Source organism: Notechis scutatus, chromosome 2 (assembly GCF_049901735.1).
Source record: "Notechis scutatus isolate UNSWTSFEM ecotype Mainland chromosome 2, rNotScu1.2, whole genome shotgun sequence".
In the NCBI taxonomy this organism is placed as follows: domain Eukaryota; kingdom Metazoa; phylum Chordata; class Lepidosauria; order Squamata; family Elapidae; genus Notechis; species Notechis scutatus.
This window is the reverse complement of record NC_142010.1, coordinates 47,628,422-47,652,524: the sequence shown is the minus strand read 5'-3', so window position 1 is coordinate 47,652,524 and position 24,103 is coordinate 47,628,422. Positions and strand designations below refer to the sequence as shown.

Here is a 24,103-nt window from a genome sequence, read left to right as displayed (position 1 = left end):
AACTTCAACTCTTTATTAAAGGAACAGAATTAGAGAGCGAAAACCCTTGGGCAGCAGTAGCCCTTTTATAGAGCTAGCTACTGACCTGTTAACCAATGACCTGTGTCCACATGCTTAACTTTTGCCCAATGAAGATGTTAAACTAATAGCCAATCAGGTTGCTCCGTGAGGACCAATCCCAGTTCGCTATCCAAGGGCCAATCCAAAGTGCAGGATTTCAAGCCTGCTTAACATAATGTTAATAAGTTTTATTAAATGGTTTTTTGTTAGTTCATAACATGGACAATTTTTCTGTCTGCTTATAATTACAAATTGCTTTGCAGACCCGGGACGCAAGTAGCCTATGCTGATGCTTTAAGCAGATGCCCCTTACCCATTTTGATTGATGACCCTGCACCTACAACGACCACCTTTCTAATTGAAGATCTGCAATTACCTTTGAATGCCAATGACATTGTCCAATTCTCCTCCAAAGACCCTCAATTGAATAAAGTTTTGGACTGGGTCAGAAGGGGGTGGCCCAGGAACCCTTTTCCAGTGGATCTCCACCCTTTCAAAGCATGCCACCTGGAATTGAGTGTACTGAAAGGCTGTTTGTTGAAACAGGGTGGTCATTCCTCAAGACCTGAGGCCCCATATTATATCTATATTACATGAAGGGCACCCAGGCATCCCTAGGATGAAGGCCCTAGCATGAAGTTATGTCTGGTGGCCAAGTCTCGATGAGGCAGTCACCAGGAAGGTGCAAGGCTGCCAGGCTTGTCAGTTATCAAGTCCTACACCTCCTGCTGCTGTCAAGAGCAAATGGGAGGACATGAAGACTCCATGGTCCAGAGTCCACATTGACATAGCAGGCCTGGTGCAGGGTAAAACCTTTTTAGTGGTAGTGGACTCCTACTCAAAATGGGCTGAGCTAGCCCTCCTTAAATCCACCACAACTGAGGAAGTGTCTGGCGTTCTGGACGCTCTGTTTGGGACCCATGGTTATCCTGACACCCTGGTATCCGACAATAGCCCACAGTTTACCTCCTCTCCCTTTGAACTATTCCTGGCCCAAAGGGGCATCAGGCATGCCCTAATCTCCCCTTTCCACTCCACAGCTAATGGAAGGGATGAGAGAGCTGTGAGATCAGCCAAGGAAGCCCCGGGGAGGATGACTGGGGGGAATTGGCTTTCTAAATTGCCCTATACCGCCTAACGCAGCACACCACCCCAAATGCCCAGATGAACCTTTCCCCAGCTGAACTACTAATGGGCAGGAGGTTGAGAACGACCCTGGACAGACTCCACCCAGCCTATGCTTCTAGCACACCCCTGGATTCCAAGAGCAAAACATGGGAATTCAGACTAAGGGACCCAGTCTACGCCCGCAACTATGTGGGGAACCCCCTATGGTTGCCAGGCTGGGTGGAGAAAATAACAGGCCCAAAGTCCTATAGGGTGCAGATAGCCGATGGGAGACTATGGCGCCGACACATGGACCAGCTAAGGAGCCGTTGGAGTACTCCTGCAGGTCCACCCAAGACAACGCCAAGGCCACAGAGATCGAGCAAAACGAAGACCCAAACGAATACTACTGACCGACACCCAAACAGCGGTCGTGCGTGAGGGACTTACCAGAGCCAGACATACCACCATTGACTGAAGCTTTCCTGCCACCCAGCGAAACCGTCCAGCCACCCGCAGAGGCCACCCAGGGGAGAGAGACGACACTGGCCCCGGTGGAAGACACCAGCACCCCAGCCAATCATCCCCCGTCGGTGACTCCGGCTAGACTGAGGAGATCCGAGAGAGTGAGGTGTCGCCCCACCTACCTGGAGCGCTACACACGTGCAATGCCAGGGGGAAGGAGTGTTATATCCAGTGACAGTCTTCACTCTGGTCCACTGCTTAAGCGGGAACCGGAGCCATAGTTGATTGGTTGAGCCCACTTGACAGCTCGCTATAAAAGGGAGCTGTCAAGAGGGCTCAGCTGTTCCCCATCAGCTGGCTGCCGAGTTAGCAGCGGTACACCCGGCTGGGTTACATTGTGGCCAATAAAGCCTGTTAACCTTTCGCCAGCCTCTGCCTCTCATTCCTTGCGCACCAAACTTAAAAACTATTGTGCTGGGTTCTCTTGCTGTCTTGTGCAGCAATATATGACACAGCTCCCCTGCTCATTTTCTTGATAATATTCCTCCTCTCTAACCATACAAATAACTAGCATACTTTTTCTAGTGATTTGGATATCTGGGCACTCCCTGTTTCTGTTAGGTTGAGGTTAGTGATGTTTACAGCTGTTACTTGTACAAACTGCCTTAAAACTGTTTTCTAACTTTTTTTCTAACTTAGAGAGTAAATGGAGGGAAGCAGGGATGATTTGCAGACAGAAAACCAGTGGGATTTGGTTTAAAGGGAGATTTTCTACGTGTTCCCGCAATTGCATACCATTGTTACATATAAATTTATTATGGTTCCTTGAAAATAGCCAAACCTTTCTAATTTCATGGCTCTATCTTCTTAATGTCAAAAAGTTCCTGTTAATTCTAATTCCACATGCAGAAGTAGTTCTGACTTGCCAGTCACTTGCATTAATCTATCTCAGCACACTCGTGATGGCTAGCAAATATAAATTTAGCCCTGCAAGCAAGGAACATTTTTATTTAGCCCTGCAAGCAAGGAACATTTTTATTTAGTACTTCATGGAAATAATACATATTTTAATGTCACCATTACCACAGGAAAGAGGTGATCACTCTTTCAAAAAGTATTCAGTGATTTTGAATTAAGGAATTGCTACAGCTAGGCACTTAGGAATCCTGTTGCTCCATTGTTATAAATGTTCTTCCTAGGTAAATAAATACAGCAGGCATCTACTGAAGAAGTCTTCAGCTGTGCGCCTTATGAATTAGGAGAACAGAATTGTAGTATACAGTTATTCTGGTAGTTCTCCAGTTATGACTGGAATTTCTATTGCTAAAGCAATGTACTCATAAAACATGACATTATGTGACCACATTGCTTAGCAAAGGCAATCCAACAGTCCTGGACCACACAAGTCATTAAACAGGAAGAAGCAGAGCCTCAGCTAGTAGGCTGGGCTGGTTCATGAGCAGATGTTATGGAGCTTAATTGGGGGGGAAAGTGGCAAGAGCAGAAGCAATTTGTGGTCTCCTGTTGATTTCCCCACTTTACTTGCGGGAAGCCAGCAGGGAATGTCAGAAATCACAATCATCTGACCGGCTTATGGTTGCAAATTTACTGAGGACCTTAGGAAAGAAATAAACAAGTAGTAAAGGAAATAGGAGTACAAAAGGTGCACAGACAATAGAGAATTCAAGTCCTTCAAAATCCAGCATGCTTGCCTTGAGAAAGTTCCAGATCCAAAACAGCAGGCACAAGAATGGTTTAAGAGAAGTCCAAGTGTCCAAAAGTTGTTCAGGGTTGTCACCTGGTCCAGGCCCAGAGTCAGAGTCACACAGTCAGAAGTCAAGGCACACAGAGTCAGGATAACAAATACTTGTTGCTAACGGAGAAGCTTGAGGTCAGTGTTCCCCAGTGTTGCTTATTTGGAAGGACAAAGTTCCTCTCTAGTGATGAGCCTCTACATCACCAGCCCTTGAGCTGGGAAGAAGTAGCAGCTCAGTCTCCTCGTCTTCGAGAATGGGCAGCAGCTGTGTTTCCTCATTAGCCAGTTACACAGGGTACAACTCTTCAGCTCCTCAGGCGGCAGTTTGTCCAGCAACTCTGGAAATGGATGCTCGTTGTCAAATTCCTTGTCAGAGCCCAAGCTGGCGATGACAGAGCCTCTCATTCATTTCAGATGTAACTTTGAACAGTTGTTGAATAAATGGTCGTAACCTAAGAAATACCATTACACTTTTTATGCTGATGTTTTATTTTTCACCACTTTAGTGGCTATACGTTTGGTACTTGTGAGAAAAAGCTAGACACATAAAAATTCAATTCTTGCTTAATGGAATCCCCTTTGGTAGGAATAATTCTACTTTTTTGTACAAATGTCAAACATGGAGCCTCTGACGAAGCTAGTGTGTGTGCACATATGAATCAGCACCAGTGGGTATGATCCTGTACCATTCTCCCCCTTCCCATGCTTATGTATGAGTTGTGTGTGAGAGAGAAAGTGTACCTTTAGGTTTTTATGTATTGATCAAGAATCCAGAAAGCCGCAAATCCTTACAGAATAAATGGATGTTTGTGTACAGTACAGTTTCTTGTTCTGCCTCATACACAGCTGGCTTGGTATAAGTTGAAACACCTGAAAGCCGGTTTAAGCTGGGTGTGGTTTTTTTTCTAGTTGCCACAAGCTAGAATAGATCAGATTTGGATTTTGGTATTTTGCAAAGCAACGACTTGACTCAGAACAACTACAAAATGGTTTATGGGTTAAATTCGAGGTTGTAAACCAACAAATATTTTAAATATTTTTTTTGCTTTGTTGCTAAAGTGCAAAGCTGCCGTCACAAATCGAAGCTCAGCCTGACTGCTGCAAAGGGCGTACATTGTACCTTTAAGAAGACTGATGTGAAATTTTTATGTGGTGAATGGAACTTGGAGTGCTTCCACTACCTACGTCAGTGGACTGCATGCATGTGAGAGCAAGAGAAAAACACCAATCTGTTGCTCTTGAGAGAGAGCACAATATTATGGAAGAATGGTTGCCCTGGTAACAAACATTTTCAGAAGAACCCTGACATGACAAATGATGTTGTCAGCACCCATCAGAAAGGTACCTAAGCTATGGAGGAAAGACCAAATTTGGAGATTGTCTGAAATATTTAGTCAAGAAAGATGCAGAATAGGTGAAGGGATTAAGACTGCTGCCCAGCTTTAATACAAGTTCATGCTGGCTTGTTGAGATATTCCTGGGTCCCCTTCTGATTTAAAAGAACGATCCTGTTCAGGTGACACGTGGTTTCTGTACAATAGCCTTCCTTAAATAGGTGCAAAGAATATTTCACTGCAGGGCCTCTTGTGAAGGATGGACTTCTTGACCAATCCACTGAGAGATTACAGTAACCAAATACAAGTCATTCTTGACTTACAGCCGTAACAGAACCTGCCCACCAAAGTCTTTATGGTTATAAAATAGGTTGGTCACATGACCAACTAGAATTTATGATTTTTTCCCCACAGCAGTCGTTAAATAAACACTGCAGTCATTAAGTGAATCAATGGCTCACCGTGGGCATGGTTCTGCTGGAAAATGGAAGTGCCAGTTTTCAGGAAAACTCTCCTAAGAAGCAGTCATGTGACTGCGGGATGCTGCAAATGGCTGTAAATATGGCTGTGTAGCCAAGCACCTGGTTTAGTCACGTGACTGAGGGGAAGGGTGACCGTCAGAACTTCAAATCTGGGTTGTAAATAGCCCGCCATAACTTTGAATGGTTTGTAAGCAACTAGTCATAAGTTCGAGAACTATCTGTATGCTTCACGAAGCTTTGATCAGGTTAGATTTGCACTCTCAGGAATTCTGTTAGGTGCACCCAGAATTTTTCAACCTCCAATACAAAGCATCCAGGTGACTGTGACAAGCTTCCATCAGCATGCAAGTTAGTAAGCTGCTTTTCACGTGTCTCCCCACCAGAATTATTTCTGCTGATAGGTGTACAAGATGAAAAGTGTCCAAATTAATAGGGTAAGATGGACCCTCGTAGCTGTTTAATCTTGTATCCTCCATGTCTGTGGAGATTCTCAGTCATCCAGGTCATGGTTGTACCAAAGGTGCTTTTTCAAAGGCAACTGGACTTTGATTTTTTTGCTTGTTTCTTCTCCCATTTGCTAAAATTGTAGGTGGATAATAAAAAGGTTATTGACTTTGCAAAGTGTCTCACCAGTGTATGGTGTCTGGAAATTCAGAGGCAGCAAAATGCAGTTTCTTCACTGATGGAAGATATTTTAAATGGCTTACATTGCAGCAATAATTATCCATTTGTAGAAAAACATTCATATAATAAAATGTAAGGTGAGATGTTGAACTTCTATCAAGTATTCAGTTTGATTGCTCTGTTAAAATGTTCATAGATTCAAGGAATATAAAATATTAAGAAGGTTAAGTTGGTGCTACAATCTTCCAAGTCAAGTTAATGAAGCTGAAATCTAATGAGCCAAATAAGCAGGGGAAGGGGCTAAGAAGCTGCTAGATTTTAAAACTCTTGACATCACAGAAGAATGTTTGCGTCAACTTGATCTACTAACTTTCTTCTCCATGGAGATGCAGCTCTTCTGTAGATTTCCATACCAAATTCTTTGCATCTGTGTATATTCATTTGACTTGCATTGAAAGAACTGTTTGACAAAGGCTGAGATGATGAAGGAGGGAGAGAGAGAAATGCTGTAGTTGTGAGGATGTTGTGGGAGGGAAGGTGTTGATATGGACTAGCAGAACATGGGACAGGAGCCCATTTCCCGAGTTTGCTTTATTTGTACAGAGCCTGATAACAAGCAGGAGAACAGATGCTGCTCTTTCTTCAACAAGAAGAAAAGCATACAGTTTAGATTTCCAAGCCCTGCTTCTGTTTCCCGTGACTATTTCATTTGAGATATATATGTTAGGAACCAGAGTATCTTATATGCGTTTATCAACTTGTCTTATCTCAAGTTCCCTCTGGATCAAGGGGAAAAGGTCACACCTGCTGTGTAGCTGGAGAAAATGGTGTGCAGAAAAGGCAAAAGAAAGTTGAGAATGAATCAGATTTCATACTTGAGTTCAGTTTCATTCTATTCGCCCCTGGTTCTTTTTATTCCCTTTCAAGCTGTACAGCTGTTAAAAATATGTCCACTCTTGTTGGCCAATATACTTTGCTCTTGTTTTGCCACTAAAATGTTCCTTCTATAGCCACAGACTTCCTGAATTTATAACCATAATACCAAACTGTATCTCTGCCAGGAAAAGCAATAAATCAGGTTATTCAGTTGGCTGAGAATGGGGGTGAAGGAAGAGTAAGTTTTTGACACACAAAAGACACATGGTTTATGCAGTACATTTTGAAGATATGTCTGATGTTATGCCAGGATAACACCATCGAGGTCTGCAGTATTGTCCATTTATCAGTTATGCTAAATGACAGGACTTAAATTTCATGCCAACATTTATTTCATGAATGCTGAGATTTGCATTATCAGACAAATCATTTTTCCGGGATAATTTTCCAATTTTAAACTGCCCAGTTTTTTTTGTATGTCATGCTAATCCGTATTTTTAAAAAAGTCAGTCACCATCTGTATAAAAGTGGGGGGCTTTTAAAATATTTTGGTTCATCAGAGTGAGGAAACATTTCCTTCCTTTTAGGAAAACAGATAGCTCGAAAGTAACATAGCTTGCTTTTGCTCAGTGATGGATAGAGTTTGACAAGATGATTTGAGTGACATTTTGCAAGCCCATCTAGGGAGCAGATTTTTCTGGACAGATTTGCTTCAGACCTGGGCACAAGGTAGAAATGGCTTTGGTTAGCTTTTGTTCTTCCCTGGGACAATGGAAGTGATGTGTTGCAATCTAATAATGACATCTGTAAGTACTCTGAAATACTCATTACTGTGATTTCACGTAGAGATTTGCCTCAAAGCAACAGTTACATTGAATAGCATTACAGGATGTGTCTTCCAATATCAGTTGTGCCCAAAAGAAGCAGACGTAACTTTTTAGTTTTTGTGAAAGGAAACATCATAAATTAGCCATCTTACAATACATATATCAAACAATTAAAGACACTGGAAATATGGATTCAATCTGTTTCGCCAATAAAAGCTTAAACTATTAAAACAAAATGAACCCCTTTGTTTCTTTTGTAAATAACGTGATGGTAGGGGTGGGCAGGTATTGCTTGCATTTAAGTTTTTGCCAGGCTTGATGCACTTGTGACTTATGAATTCATATTTATTGTTGTTTTTCTAGCCAATATTTGAGCAGATGGGAAGCCATGTGAACTTGTGGTTTTCAGAAATACACTTCAATTATACAAACCTGATAGCACATTTTTTCCCCCTCTGGTGTTTCCACCTCTTCTACTCTCTCTGCTTCAGCAGAGACACGCATCCTTCCAAGACTCCTCTACCCCAACATGGGATTTGCCAGGAATATGGCACAGAGAAAGCACTGGAATGAAACCAGTGGGTAGAAGATCCACAGCTGGACAGCGGAAACCTTTACCGTTAGCACAGCAGACAAGCAGAACTAGCAGAGGGTTAGATCAAAATGTACAGTCAGAACAACTACATCTGTGGGAACTAAGTTTCCTTTGCAATGCTAAATAGGATACTGAGGGACATTGTCCAGATTCCCTCTGAAGAACAGCAGGTGGTGCTAAACCTCATGTTCATGAGCATGTGGACATTTGATATAGTTTTTCTTCAAGTGCAAAGATTTGTTTCAGAAACAAAACAGCAGAAACTCCTCAGAAGAACTAATACAGACTACAATCAGTTAATAAAAAACACTGACACTTTCTCAATGAATTCAACAAGCTGTAGTTGAACTCCAGAAACTGATAAAGCCTTTAAAACAGTAATTGTAATGGTTTTATTTGTTTCACACCACATTCTATGATATACCATACAAAGCAGAGTATCTCAGATGCACATTAAAATAAAAAGTACATTTAGAAACCAATGCTTTCTTGAAGCAGAGTAACAGACACAAAGGTTGGTCATTAGTCATGATTAGTCAACCTTTTCTATGGCAGCTACTCGCAAAAGCTTATATCCTAATAAACTTGGTTAGTTTTATTTTTTTATCAACCTTTTTGTTTGCTTTGTTGTCATATACTATCAGTGCTTCCCCGTTATCTATAACAAATGTTTCATAAGCTAAAATGTACTCAGTGCAATCAGTTCACATAAACAAACACATAAACAAAATATTAATAAACTACCCACAAAATATACATAATACGTGTTTCAACATATTCCTGAAATCCAAAACATAGCTCAGAACTGATTATAGTAAGCCAGGTAATCCAGCAGCAGATTTCTGATCGGTGCCAAGTGAATGTTGATTGAAGCAAGCATTTCAATTTCCCATAAACCCCAGTGTTAGAAAATGTCCTATGTTAGGATTTATGGGCAGCAACAGTATGAAAAAACTATTGCAGGCACTTGCCTTCAAGGCAGAATTCATAGTAAACATCTCTAGAGATTAGGGTGCTTCTGCCTTTGGACTGGCACTTCTGTATCTGAAGTACCAGAAAGATTTTGAAAGTCAGCATGTGATTCCACCTTCATCCCACAACTTTTAGTAGAATTATAGAGAAACAGCAATAGCACTTAGACTTATATACTACTTCATAGTGCTTTAATAAACCTCTAAGTGGTTTACAGAGTCAGCATATTTCCCCCAATAATCTGGGTCTTCAATTTACCGACTTCAGAAGGATGGAAGGCTGACTCATTTGAGTCGGTAAGGATCGAACTCCAGACTATAGGCAGAATTAGGCTGCAATACAGCATTCTAACCACTGTGCCACCATGGCTCATATATTTTTCAGGAACTTAACATGTGAAAATGCCAGTGTCTGGTCTGATGATACGGTATTTGATGAAGTCAGACTGCTGAAGCTAAGCAAGTCTATACTTGGTCACTCGTAGTTAGGAAATCACCTGAAAATCTTAGTTTGAGCCCTTTTATAGAAGTGTATATATAAACACACACTTTTAAATAAAGCAAATCATTAAAAAGATTTCCCCTTTATCTCCCAATGAGAAGCAGGGATAAAGGAATCTGTAAAGATCCTAAATCTTAAAACTTTTCTGGCAGATTTAATATTGCTTAAAAAGTCTTTTAAACCCCCCCCCCCCACCATTAACAAAATTCATCATATGCAAAACAAATCAAAGGTGCTTCTTCTAGATTCAGTGAAAATAAGCTAGAACAGGAACTTCATTCGAAAGACAGGTTTAAGCAATTGGCCAATTGGATGGATTAATAACAGTAACTGATCTCTAATATTTTTTATTACTACCAACACATTCCTAGTACTACAAGACTCAAGAACAATTTCCAAAATGGCAGGGATGCTGTATTCAAAAAAAGACCATAGTGCAACTATCACTTCTTTGGGCACTGACTAGTGATGGAAGGACTGGGGTTAATTTATTTGGATTTACATCCCACTCCATGGCAAGAATGTGGCATCCGCTTCTGGGTAAGAGAATAAAAATGGCTCTATATTAAACTGGCTTCTTGTGATTTCTGTTCTTCTGTTTATGTTTTTGGAAATACAATGGGCAATGAACAGCTATATGATTTCTGTCCAAGACTGATGCAAGATGTTTGTTCCAGTATAATCTAAACACAGGACAATGTTGGAACCTTAGAAACACACAGTTTTGCCTATTCTGGCTGGGAAAACAAAGAGCAAAGAATTCAAACAGTGCCTACACAAGGGCAGCCAATTTTTTCCCCTGTTGTTCAGAGATCAGCCTGGGGAAGTTGATTGAATACGTTGGGTACCAGCAAATGGATGTGGGTGCCAAAATTCTCATACACACCCCCTCCCGTGGGTCTCTTGTCTTTAAAAGCGACCATTGTCTGCCTGGTTTCAAGAAACCCTGCTACAATAATTGAGAAGAATGACTCTTGTATGAAATGTATTTTTAGAAGCTTGTTACTAGGGCAACTAATGGGAAAGTTCATAAAGCCTGATAGAACAGAACTAACTTAATACAATTTATGCCAGAGGTGCTTTAGCCCAAGGCCTGAAACAACATACAGCTTTCACTGTGACCCTCAAAATCTCTCCAAAAGTTTCCATAAAATATGATTGAAAGCTATTAAATGCAGGAGTGATGATATAAAAATGATATTACTTTAATTCATTAAACCCAATTCAATACTTATTCTGGCTCTGCACATTTTTGTACATTACCCACTTTTTACTATCTAGCACTTCCCCTGGACCTAAAAGGAGCTTTGTGTCATCTGTTATTCTAGAGCAGCATTTTTCAATCTTAGTAACTTTAAGATGTGTGGACTTCAGTTCCCAGAATTCCTCAGTCAACATGTTGAAATTCACCCACCTTAAAGTTGCTGAGGTTGAGAAATATTGTTCTAGAGTACATTTTAGCCTGAAAAAGTATTATATACTTTTTATAGTATATATAGTATATAGTTGTAACAAGAGAAGAGAACCTTCTTATGTAAAGAGCTAGTCTGGATTGCTTTTTCATATCTACAAATGATGGAAAGCAAATCAAATTTCATTGTAACTCAGCATAGATATCTGTTATACAAGCATATACGTAGTAGGATTTAACACTGATGTAGTTTTACATGAATTGTTACTTAGTATGAAATACTTTTCATCTCTATTGTGATTTATGCATGTTTTGTAGTATATTAAAAAAACAGTCTAAGAAAAATTAACTGTATATAAATTGCAACTAAATAAATTGAATAAGTTAATTATCAATTTTCTTTAGACTTGGACCATTGATATTTTTGACTTTTAAGAAACAAAGAAATGAAGATGACAATTTAGAGGCTTTGTTAAAATTGCAACCTTCTACTCCACACACAGGGTTGTAAATGATCTACTTCCTTTTAGTTATCCAAAGCAGTGATCCCCAACCTTTTTTATGCCGCGGCCCGGTACCAGCATCAGCTGGGTGCCGCGGCCCGGTACCGGCATCAGCTGGGCGCCGCCATCTTTTTGATAAAAAGTGCTTCTGGTGACCTCACCGGAAGCACTTTTCATCATAAAAGCCATGCGGCGCTTTCCGGTAGAAATGGCTTTCACCCGGAAAAGCTCACCTGAGCGCTGGCGCCGCCATCTTTTTGATGAAAAAGCGCTTCCGGTGAGCTTTCTACCTGGAAAAGCTCACCAGAAGTGCTGGCGCCGCCATCTTTTTTTTGATGAAAAAGTGCTTCCGGTGAGCTTTCTACCCGGAAAAGCTCACCGGAAGCACTTTTTCATCAAAAAAAGATGGCGGCGCCCAGCAACCAGCGGCCCGGTAGGACTTGTTCCGCGGACCGGGACCGGTCCGCGGACCGGTGGTTGGGGACCCCTGATCCAAAGGAACATAACACCATACAGCAGGCCTCAAAGCAACCACAACTTTGTCAACCAACATTTAATTCAGTTCAGCTTCTCATCATCCCCAATTTCTGTGGCTGAGGTCCCATCTGAATCTTCCATTCTCCCTAATGGTAGTACTAGCCTATATCACTTTTGAACAGTCTGCTTCCATAGACATATCTAAGAGTTGAAGACTCTCTCAGGGCAGTCTTCACTCTTGTAGGTTATATGGATACACATCCAGAAGAATGCAACAACATGGAAATGGTTTTTCATTCTGTTCTTCCAATAAGCTCCCCCCCACCATTCTTCCAATCCAATTTACAACCCTAGTATTTCCTGTTAGTTTCCCAGTCAAATACTTGCCAGATCTGACCCTCCTTAACTTTCTCAAGATAAACTAAGGCCAAGTACATGCTGTGAGGGACAGCTTTAAAAAAACTATTTGATACTGGAGTCTGTTGCTATATTTGCTGGTCATTAATTCCTTAAGATAAGAATTTTAAAACACAGGCAAGTTATACCAGGTCAATGGGATTAAGGCTGGAGATCAAGGCTGGGTAAAAGAAATAGAAGGGGAGAGGATATTAGTCTGTTTTTCAAATGAATAAAAGTTGTAGAAGGAAAGGGAGCCATTTATTTCAGTCTCTCTCACCCCAGACAGCACAATTCCAATGTTCTTTCCTAAAGTAGGAATAATGGGAGTTTTATGAATACATCTGGAATGAATTGCAAAGCAATTCAAAATCCAAGTACAGACAACTGTACTCAATTATGTATGTTTCCCAACCCTGGTTCCTTATCAGGATCTGTCAAGATAGTAATCTTGAAACATTTGGCATTATTTATCAACAAGTGAGTAAGGGGGGAATGAAGTCAGCCTATTTATAGACCAATGCTTAGAGAGAGTCACATTTTAAATCAGTTGAAGATGACAGGAGCTCTCTATAAAATGTCAATCCTTTTTATTTATTATCTGTTATGGCCAGCTGGGCCTAGAAATCTATGTCAAAGTAAAATCCTTCTGTGGGACGAGATCAAAGTGAAATGCACTGTAATAAATATGATGGCACATTTTTCACATTTGTCATGGCAAATACAGAATGGTTGTCAGGATGTAGGAACGTTTGCTTGGGTTGCTTCCCGGTGACATAACCAGACCCTATTACAACTGCAGGATAAATGTTGCTAACACAATCACATACAGTATGCAGACTGTAGAGGATTTGTACCAGTGGTGTGATTCAATTTTTTTTACTACTGGTTCGGTGGGCATGGCTTGGTGGGTGTGGCAGGGGAAGGATATTGCAACATCTCCAGTCAGAGATGGTATTTGCCAGTTCTCTGGACTACTCAAAATTTCCACTACTGGTTCTCTAGAACTGGTCAGAACCTGCTAACTGGTCAGAAACCATACCACCTCTGATTTGTACTGAAGTCATATGAAGGCCCTGCATGCATCAGCCTGTCTGCATGTTTTCTGTCTCAATCATGACACTTCCCTCCTTATTGTCTAAAGGAAAATCCTTTAAGGACCACTGCTCCCTGCATTCCTGATGCTTTGCTTTTGCAGAATGGGAAGAACATATGGGCAAGGTGTACAAATAAAATTGGGCAATGTTCTGCCCCACCCAATATGTTTGATCTCCAACTTGCTCCCTATACTATGTGTTTAATGTCCAATTCATCTTTGTTCCTTCACCAGCTGCAGATTACAGATGCTACCACCCAAATGACTGGGAATCTGTACCTCAAGGCCAGTTGTATCAGCTACTCCACTACAGTTGAATTTAAGCTAATTGTTGAACACCAGGGATGCAAACCAGCCAATCACCAAGTTGATTCCTCCCAGAACTTCCAGCATAATGACCTAATCCTGTAAGGAAAGCAGGAAGGAAACATTCTGGTGTTGCTTACAGAAACTAACTCCCCGTTAACTCTTATTACATTCTTGGCAGGACTAGACTTCATGTCTCAGGAACTTCTCTGGAGTTTTTTCCCCCTCCTTTGCTGGTACTTTGCTTGTGTGGAGTGACCATTCAAAGTTACAATGGCACTGAAAAAAGTGACTTATGACCATTTTTCACACTTACGACTGTTGCAGCATCCCCACAATCATGAAATGCCAGGTGAGGAGATGCGTGCCTCAATGTGAATGATATTGAGTTGGCCACACCCAGCCAATAACATGACCACCAAGCCATGTCCACCCAGTCACATGACCACCAAGCCACGCCCACCAACTAAGCCATGCCCACAGAACCGGTTGTTAAAAATTTGAATCCCACCACTGCCATCACATAGCACAGTGTGTGATGGGGGATATTTATCACAAGGGGGTGAAAGTGTTTTGAATATTCTCTCTTGAAGCATATATTCTGTCTTTCTTTCTCTACACAACATATACATACAAATCCAATTCAATTGCAGTATCATAAAAACAAATTAAGAGTAGCTAGCTGCCCAGTTCAAGGCTGTGCAGATTAAAAACAAAAGCATAATGACATGGAATAAAATCAAATGAGATAAAAATAGCTCAAATATAATGGCAAGATGCATCTGAGTAGCAAACCAGAAACTAATCACACTAATAGGCTTGTGAAATTAAAAAAGGACAGCCATGTGTTGATCTATCAGGGGAGATAGTTCATAATAGAGAAGTATGCGCACATGTAAACATCTATTGAAGTTTCATATGATGGAGGATTTCAAGAGTGGGTAGAAATGTATGGAAAGAGGTAGTCCTTTACTTACTATGGTCTTAAGCTGGAATAGAGAATCTCTGGCCATCCAGATGTTATTGAACTAAAATTTCCAACTTCTCTAATCATTGCAAGCTGGTGCCACTGGAAACAGCAGCTCAGCCATGTCTGAAAGGTCATAAATTCCACATCCTTGCTGAAAACAATAAAGGCTTTCTTCACTGACAATGTTAAGTGAAAGTGGGACTCTGAACTGAGCTTGTAAATAAACTGAAGTGGTGAAAAATAACAACTTTAATTGTTGTTCAATTAAAAAATAAAACACCCCAAAGTTAAAAAGGATTTTCTGTTGATGGCTTGATAGAAATCCCAGGCCTGTGCATTTTTATCTGATGGGAAACTCTCTATATGGAATAAATCCTTTGGTTTTATCATGACAATATGCAAATCCGAAAGCAGATTTGTTTGGGAAAATGACTAAAATGCTGGATGAGATTTCTGGGAATCTAGAAACTGGAAGAAAACCCAGTCAGGAGGTAGAAACTATTAGAGAATATTCCCATCTGTCTTGCCCAGAGTTGGAGAACAAACTCTCTCATTAGATTAGGCCTTAGAGATCGATCTACTGTTTAGAATCTTCTGCTTCTAGGATACTGGATTTGTTCATGAGTCTAAATCTAAAGGGGACACTTTGGAAAGCTAAAAATAAATTGCACCTGTTAAAGAGTTATTAGAAGGTGCTGCTGTTTCTCTTGAACATTTGCAGCAAAGATTTATTCCCACTCTGTGTGCACCAAAATGCTTTTAAGTTGTACTCCACGTAAGTCTAGTGAATGTGTAAAATTGACTAGCACATAGAGGAACAAAAGGTATAAGGAGATTTAGTGGAGCTGCTTCATGCTTCCAGATCCGTAAGAAAGTGGGATTAAATACGAAAGTAAGGGAAAGTCTTCCCCATCTCTATTTAACCTTCTCTGTAGGATAATATGCTACAGAGGACAACATAACTCAAACAAAGGCAACATGGGAAAAGATGGGTTTTCTTCTAAATCTGCTGAGCAAGTACAAAATAGTTACCTATTCTTTATCTCATAAATCACTGATAATGTTCTTAAATCTCTATCTGGTACATCTCAGTTGCCATGTTGGTCTCATGATAGCTTCCAGGTCACGCCAACAAAAACGATTAGCATATTCTAGATTTGACTAAAACTAATTAAGTCTTATTAAAAGTTGCAGGTCATGAATGCCACACTGAAATCCCATTAATTTCATGCCATTGAGATACTTAGACTTCCATAAATTTAGAAGCACAGATATCTTGCCATGCCTGGAGACTGCAGTTTGATAAACAAATATGCATATATAATGCAATGCCTATGATGTCCCCCATGTGTTACATAGGTGTCTGTTACATGTGGTTGATAGGAATGGATGCTCTGCTCATAAATTTAAAAAGGATAATATTTTAATTGCACACAGATGGAATGTTTGCTGGATATCTACTCAGCAAATTTATCTATTTATCTATCACAACTGTGACAGGCAGAGCCACAGCTTGTAATCTCTCTTACTAAAACCAATTGCTTTTTCAACTTCCTATGGTGTCTACAAAAATAATTTAAGAGGACAAGCAAATAATTTTCAAACATTTCTACTCTGCAACATCATAGGCTTTCTGAGTTTCATAATTTATGCAATGAAGTCCTTGCTTTATGGTACTAACCTTATCATTACATTTATAATTTGATGATAGTCTCAGAATTTTCTCTTAATTTTATCTTTCTTCAGATAGTGATGGAAGTCTTTAACATCATGTCATAAACATCTCCTGAATATATGCTGTTTTCCATCAATTTTGACAGAATTTAGCTAGTCTTACAGGTTTTTTTCTTTTTTGTAATGGGAAACAGATTGATCAGAGATCAACTCTGACATTTTGAGTTTTTCTTTTAAAAATGTTTCTTGTGAATTCATAAAAAAATAGGTTCATATTTTGTGATCTTTGACTTGGTCTTGTTAACAGGTTTGATTGGCTTGAGTTAAAATGAATAGTGTTGGAATAAATATAAGACATATTGTAGAGGAATATACCATGTGGATCCTAAATATATTAATTTTACTTTAATCTTGCTTTTTTGTGTATGTTTACTATATATTGGTCTTGAGTTAATTAATGAAGATAATAATACATAAGGTAAAATAAAATAGGTGGTAAGCTGAAAATGAAATAATAGCAGATAAAGAATTGAAAATATATGTGAGGACATGATTTTGATATTGAATTAATGAAATGAAATATGAAATGGAAATTTATTTGAAGATTAGTGGAGTGGATAATAATTTGATGTGTTATTAAATAAGAAAGTTGAAAATGTAAGTATGACTATGTATAAGTATTGTAATCTGGAATCACGTTGCTCACCTGAAGAGATGTGCAAAAAATAAAAATAAAAAACTTTTATTAAAAAAAAACCTTCAGTATGTTTGTGGCAATTAGTTGGTTCCTGCTTTTCCAGCTTTTGATACACTACTTAAAGGTGGTGTGTGTTGTCTTATTGGGTTTTTTTCTCCCCTAAGATGAGTTATTGAGCTTCTATAATGTAGGGCTAATGTTGTGTGGCCTTAACAGTCTATTGCAGACTCTCCCCATCTGATGTTTTCCTCAAATCCGAGAAACAGAGCTCCAGGAGTTGTAGAATTATTCACGCCCAGTATTTTCAGAGAAAAGCAAAGGTTAGAAAATGTTGATGCATTGTGATTAATTAAGGAGATTCTTGCAAAGTTAATCACAGGGTGAGAGAGTATCCAGAGTACTTCAATCCAGATAGCACAGTGGTATGCTGGCTAGGGGATGATGGAGTTAACGTCAATGCATCTGGCTGGCACCAGATTGAAGAAGCTGATTTAGAAGGAATGTTTCCATACTGAAAATGGTGATATAAACAATATAGATTCTATTACTTGATAACCTACTAATTGGTAAGATAGAAAAATGTGGGTTACATAGAATCACCACCAGGTGGATTCATAACTGGATGACCAACCATACTCAACATATAGTCCTTAATGGAACTGTATCTATGTGGAGGGAAGTATGCAGTGGGGTACCCCAAGATCCAATACTCTTTAATATCTTCATCAATGATTCAGACAGGGAATAGAAAGGGAACTCATCAATTTGCAGATGACACCAAGCTGGCAGGAATAGCCAATACTCCAGAAGATAGGCTCAAGCTACAGAAGCATCTTGACAGACTTGAACATTGGACCCTATCTAAAATGAAATTAATGCTGAAAAATGTGGCCATTGTGCTTTTGCTTAAGCCAATAACAAAAAAAGATGGCTAATGGTAAATTATGAACCATCTTTTCCATCCCTTCCTAAGAAAGAAACTCTTTTTAGAAGTGATTGAGACATGTAAACAATCAGTTGGTCTTGATATCTGACCCTCTGCTGTGAAGTGAAGCTGGTATTTCCCTGCATCCATTGTTCTCAAGATGGAGGGCTGTGAATAGCATTCTCATAACCCAGGGGTGAACCTTAATGTCTCCCTTAGAATGTTATTTTATGTTTATTTTGCAGCAGCCTTTCCTAAGAGAAGTAGCTCATTTTGCTACTTAACCTTGTGCAATTCTTAGGTACAAACAGCTCATCAGTTCTTGGAAAGAGCAATTCAGAAGCGTTATATTTAAACTCCTCTCTAGGTTATTTCTGATATATTATAGGAAAAAAAAATACAGGATTGATTCCAAAATATTTGCTCAGCTGGTCCAGGTGTACTTTCTTCTGCATTTTTAAAAACTACATTAAAACCAGCCTTTGAATGCTATGCCTTGCTTATAGGGTGCTATGTAAGTGCTGAGGGCTAGAGAGAGAAATGCAGTGTTCTTAAAGCTCCATGCAAAAAAAAAAAAAAAAAAAAGTGAGTGAGAGGAATTTTTCCTAATAAAAGCTTCTGCTCCAGTATTGGCTTCTTATTGCTAGTTGTAGGATTCTCAAGTTGCATTGTGTTTTATAGAAGAACCATCCATGCCCTTTCAGCCAATGGTGGAAAAACTTGGGTCTGAAGAATGATTTCTTTGTCTTGGATTGTACATGTTTTTTGTTTCATTTTCTCTCATTTATGCCAATGGAATTCTATATCTTCTGGGGTTACAGGTAGAGATTGCTTTCTTGGGGGAAACCTGATAATGCTTCACCAATTAGTCTGCACATCTATCTGCTCCTCCATAAATGAGATCTATAGTACCCCAGAATCCCTGGGACTTAGGCAGCAAATGATCTTCTTCTTCTTCTCTTCTTCTTCTTCTTCTTCTTCTTCTTCTTCTTCTTCTTCTTCTTCTTCTTCTTCTTCTTCTTCTTCTTCTTCTTCTTTTATTTATTTATTTGATTTGCCAATTGTTTCTTCTTCTTCTTGCCCCCACGACCTCTTGGAAGGGTGAGGTCAATAGTAGACAGTCTAAGGTTAAAGTTTTGGGTTTGGGAAGAAACTACAGAGTGGTAAGATTCAGACATTGACCACTCTATTGCTGAAGTCGATTTCCTGCAATCAGTTGGTGGTTTTGAGTTTGTTCTTCATTGACAGGTAGGACATTCAATGTATGATTTTATATACCATGCTTAAGTCAGACCGAAGAGGCGATTCTTCAAGTTCTAGAATTTCATTCTTCTTCGTGAAATTTTCTCTTCTCAATTGTGCTAATATCAGATCTCAGACTTCTCAGCAAATGTTTTGTATGCTCTCGTAGGATTAGGTTAACTTCTTCTTCTTCTTCTTCTTCTTCTTCTTCTTCCTTCTTCTCTTCTTCTTCCTTCTTCTCCTCCTCTTCTTCCTCCTCCTTCTTCCTCCTTCTTCTTCCTCCTCCTCCTCCTCCTCCTCCTCCTCCTCCTCCTCTTCCTCTTCCTCTTCCTCTTCCTCTTCTTTTTCTCTTTTTCCTTTCTCCCTCCTCTTTTTCTTCTTTTCTTTTATTTTCTTCTTCTTCCCCTCCTCTCTCCTCCCTCCTTCTCCTCATCTATAGAAATTGATATCACTAATGCTGTATGTGATGGGACATTATGATACTATTCCCCTGGATTTCTTGCTCCTCAAGGAACTAGAAGAAGCAATGCACCGAGCAAAATCAAGTAGGATAACCTTGCACTTACATTACATATTTAACATTACATACTTAAAATTAGGTCTCAAGATATGTTTTCTTCCTTCTAGTTCATTCCCAGGGTCAAATTACTTACAAAGTAGAACTGAAAGAAAATAGTTATGGTTATTGCTATTAGCCAATACCCCTGTGGTTTTCTTGTGGATTTATACAGTACAATGCAGGATAGTATCGTGTTTCAAAGCAGCCTTGTTTCTTTCTTTCCAAGCCACTTTTTTGTTTTATAAAAAAAGTGCAATTGTTTCTGTGTTTTTAACATGATTAAATATCACACACTAATGCATGGAGCTATAACTGTGGGAGAAATAGAGCTTTGAAAGGGCACGAGTGCCCTGCAACTTTTATTTATAGCGGGAGTACACATGCCAGAAGTACAATGCTACAGCTTCCAGAAAAGAAGCTGTGAATGTCATTTGGGTTATTTCAAGTTTTTTTTTCCCCAAACCTTGCAAATGCATTGACTCTACAATGGCAGAGCAATACAGATTTGTAAATCAAAAGTTTATGTAATGATGTGCAGCTGTCTACATGCATATTACAAATTAGGCTCCTCTCAATGGCAGATAATGAACCCCAAGCATGTGTACTCTATGTATGGTGAGGGGAGGGTTGCTCACATCTATTTATTTTAATTTTAGGAAATAATGGCTACATTAAAACCAAAGTGCACAACACCTACTAGGATCTTCATTGGCTTGAAGGTCACCTGCAAAATTTGAGGAGTTGCCACAGAGAGGAGGGGATCAAGCTATTTTCTAAAGCACCTGTAGGCCAGACAAGGAACAATGGATGGAAACTGAACAAGGACAGATTTAACCTGGAAATAAGGAGAAATTTTCTGACAGTGAGAACAATCAACCAATGAACAGCTTGCCCTCGGAAGTTATGGGAGCACCGTCACTTGAGACTTTCAAGAAGAGATTGGACTGCCATTTGTCAGAAATGGTGTTGGGTCTCCTGCATGGGTGGGGGTTGGACTAGATGACCTACAAGGTTCCTTCCAACTCTGATTATCTGTTATCTGTTAAACATTGAATGGGTGCCAGAGTGGATAGTATTCAACGTTTGTAAAACCATGAAAAGAAGGGCGCTCCAGCTTCTGCAATGCTTAAGACCCTTATTTTGTGCATAAAACAGAAATCCCAAAATGGATTTCTTCCATTTTGGGATGGCTTTGTGAATGGATTATTAGGCCATAGATGCAGCTTGCAGATCACGCTTTTAGGATTCCCTATATTACGGAATAGGAAGACTATACATGTAGTCCTTGACTTGCAACCAAAATTGAGCCCAAAATTCACATTACTAAGCAAGGCAAGTTGTTAAGTGAGCTTCGCCCCATTTTACAACCTTTCTTGCCACAGTTGATAAGTGAATCCCTGCAGTTATTAAGTTAGTAACATGGTTGTTAAATGAAGCTGACTTCTCCACTGACTTTGCTTATCCAAATGTTGCAAAAGGTAATCGTATGACCCTGGGACACTATTATTGTCATAAATACATGCCATCACATGACCATGGGGATGCTGCAAGGGTTGTTAAGTGTGGAAAAAGGATCATAAGTTACTTTTGTTAGCGCCGTATCTTTGGAATGGTCACCAAATGAATGGCTGTAAGTCGAGGACTACAGGTAAACAGGTAAAAGTTGTCTACCCAGGCCTAGAGATCCTCTATCATTCATCCTCTAGACATGGGCCTTCTGAGAAGGATGCCATTCAGTGGTGGGATTCAATTTTTTTTTTTACTACCAGTTCTGTGGGCATGGCTTGGTGGGTGTGGCAGGGGAAGGATATTGTAAAATCTCCAGTCAGAGGTGGGATTTGCCGGTTATCTGAACTACTCAAAATTTCTGCTGCTGGTTCTCCAGAACTGGTCAGAACCTGTTGAATACCCACCTCTGATGGCATTAGATAAGTGACATTGGAAGGAAGGGGCTACTTGCACTGTTCACAGGGGTAAGTAAATCTTTTTTATACCTCTTGGATAAAGAACTGGTGGACTTTTATCTCCCGTAGCAAAATTCCAAAAGAAACATAGGGGGGAAAAAACATATGAAGGGAGTCTAGGGCAGCTTCCTGTATTTCTAGAGGTAAGCAAAGATTACAATCCAAAATTAGAAGGGTAATACAAAAGAGATGGTACTACAAAAGATCATCTTGAATCATGGGAGAAAAAAGTTCAATTCACTTAAGAAGAAAAAGAACAATTCATATAAATAATTGAAAAATGGACTTCATATCTATAATAATTTGCTTGTCCTATTATTATGGTCTTATTATTACTTCTGTTTAAGAAAGAAGAGGAAAAACAAATGACAGAACATATTGTGTTTTGTTTTGTCTGAGTCCAACTCTGCAGAACTATGAAAAAAAATACTATTATATAGATCCCAAATCCTGGATTATATTATATTTCGGTATCAGCTTGATAAAGAGGCTTCCACATTTATTAACCTGGTCAAATTATAAACCTCATATAATGAATCACTAAGTGAGTTAAGAGTTTTAAAAATGGAGTCCGGTATCTTTTAGATAACCTTGGAAAGTTCAGTAACAGGAACTCTTCATTCCAAGTACTGAGCCATAAATATACTGCAGTTGATCTGCAGCCAAAGTGAATGTTAGAGAAAATTATTCATGGCCCTTCTAAGGTAGCTCTTCAGAGTTGTGTGGGGGGGGGAGAGGATATCACTTCTCATTGTTTCCAGAGAGGATGTCTGAAATCACAGCTGCTTCCTTGAATTGCCATTATCTTTTGTGGGGAGAGATACTAATCAACCTTAAAATTATTCTCATTTATTGGATTTATGATATTGAGATCTCATAAGGGGCAAACTAAGAGCTATTGTCCCCCTAATGATATCCCCGCATGATAATGTGGCAAGTTAAAGGTTTAATTTCAGATCTCCATTCATGTCACCTACTGATAAGGTGGAACCAAACAAGGTTGCTCAATGTTCTACATGTACAATATATATGCATGGATTATGATCGAGCCTATTTTGTTTCTCATCTGCTGCTAATTTTCAAAGGACTTGATTTCCAAAATGTTTTTGCTTTAACTCTTGAATCCGAATTGCTCTGAAAACACTCAGAAATGATAAACGTTCTTTACTATTTTAATCTCCATCTACTACTTCATATGCTCTGTTAATGCTGCCATGTTCAAGCCTCTGACCCTACTAATTCTAAAATCTCACACAGAAGAGGGGAAGAGGAGGCAAGATTGCAATTCAGAAATCAATTCCAAGTACCTTTCTGAAGTGGAACTTGGCAGGTGATGCAAATGAAACAACTTTATAAATAAGCAAAGCCATCAGCTGACTGCAGCAATACAATGGCAATGAGTTAGTCATTTGTTTGTTACATGTGAGTACTTTCTTTTTCCTTCATTGCTTGGGTTATAGGTTTCTCATAATCATCAGGTGAAACAAGTCCAGCTGAACAACTCTGGGGTTTTCCAAAGTTCCTTTGCAGTCTGCCAGCAGAAATCCTAACCTCCTAGCAATTTCCAGAACAAAAACACAATCTCTCTCTCTCTCTCTCTCTCTCTCTCTCTCTCTCTCTCTCTCTCTCTCTCTCTCTCTCTCTCTCCCTCCCTCCCTCCCTCCCTCCCTCCCCTCCCCCCCAATTCTTCTATCCTTTTCTGTAAGGAAGAAAACACATTTTTCTTTTTAAATCTGTACTGTTAGTAAAGGAGGGATTTACCTATGCTTTTCCAATTCACCAAGATGATTCACTGAGCTACCAGTGCACTGCATTGTGTGTATAAAATCTGGTAGAAGCATAAACAGCAGTCATCTAACAGTGCTAGCATATGCATTCTTTAAATCTGATCTTCCTTCATTCCTCACAATTTAATATCCTGCTGCTACAGTCCCAACCCTTCAGAAAAGGCAAGACTTCTGAACACAAGTCTTCCCCAATGCAATTGATCAACTTTGGGTGTGAAAGCTTTGGAAGGGCAAGCTTACTGCCATGGCAACCAGAGAAGCGACTCTTGCTACTGTACCACGATTCTTCAAAAGGAACTTTTTTGCAAATCAGTAGGGGTCATCAGCAAGCTACAATGATGCCAGAATGGTGAACCTTGCACCGTAATGTTACAATGCAAGCCCTTTTGTACTTGCATTGCAACACTGTACACCTGTCTATAAAGATAATATCACTGTGCGTGTTTTGACACTTATCGTCCATTGCCTCAACTGTAAAAACCCATGCCCACAAATAT

At 39.6% G+C, this 24,103-nt stretch overlaps 1 long non-coding RNA gene across 2 annotated transcripts in view; it reads left to right on the top strand.

Moving 5' to 3' along the window:
* Positions 1-22,185, top strand: part of LOC148132014 (uncharacterized) — a 62,316-nt gene extending 40,131 nt beyond the window's left edge. For both annotated transcript variants that reach the window (XR_015747501.1, XR_015747500.1), the window contains exon 2: positions 20,512-22,185. This is a non-coding gene — a long non-coding RNA (uncharacterized LOC148132014). The remainder of the gene's footprint in view (positions 1-20,511) is intronic.
* Positions 22,186-24,103: the final 1,918 nt, after the last annotated feature.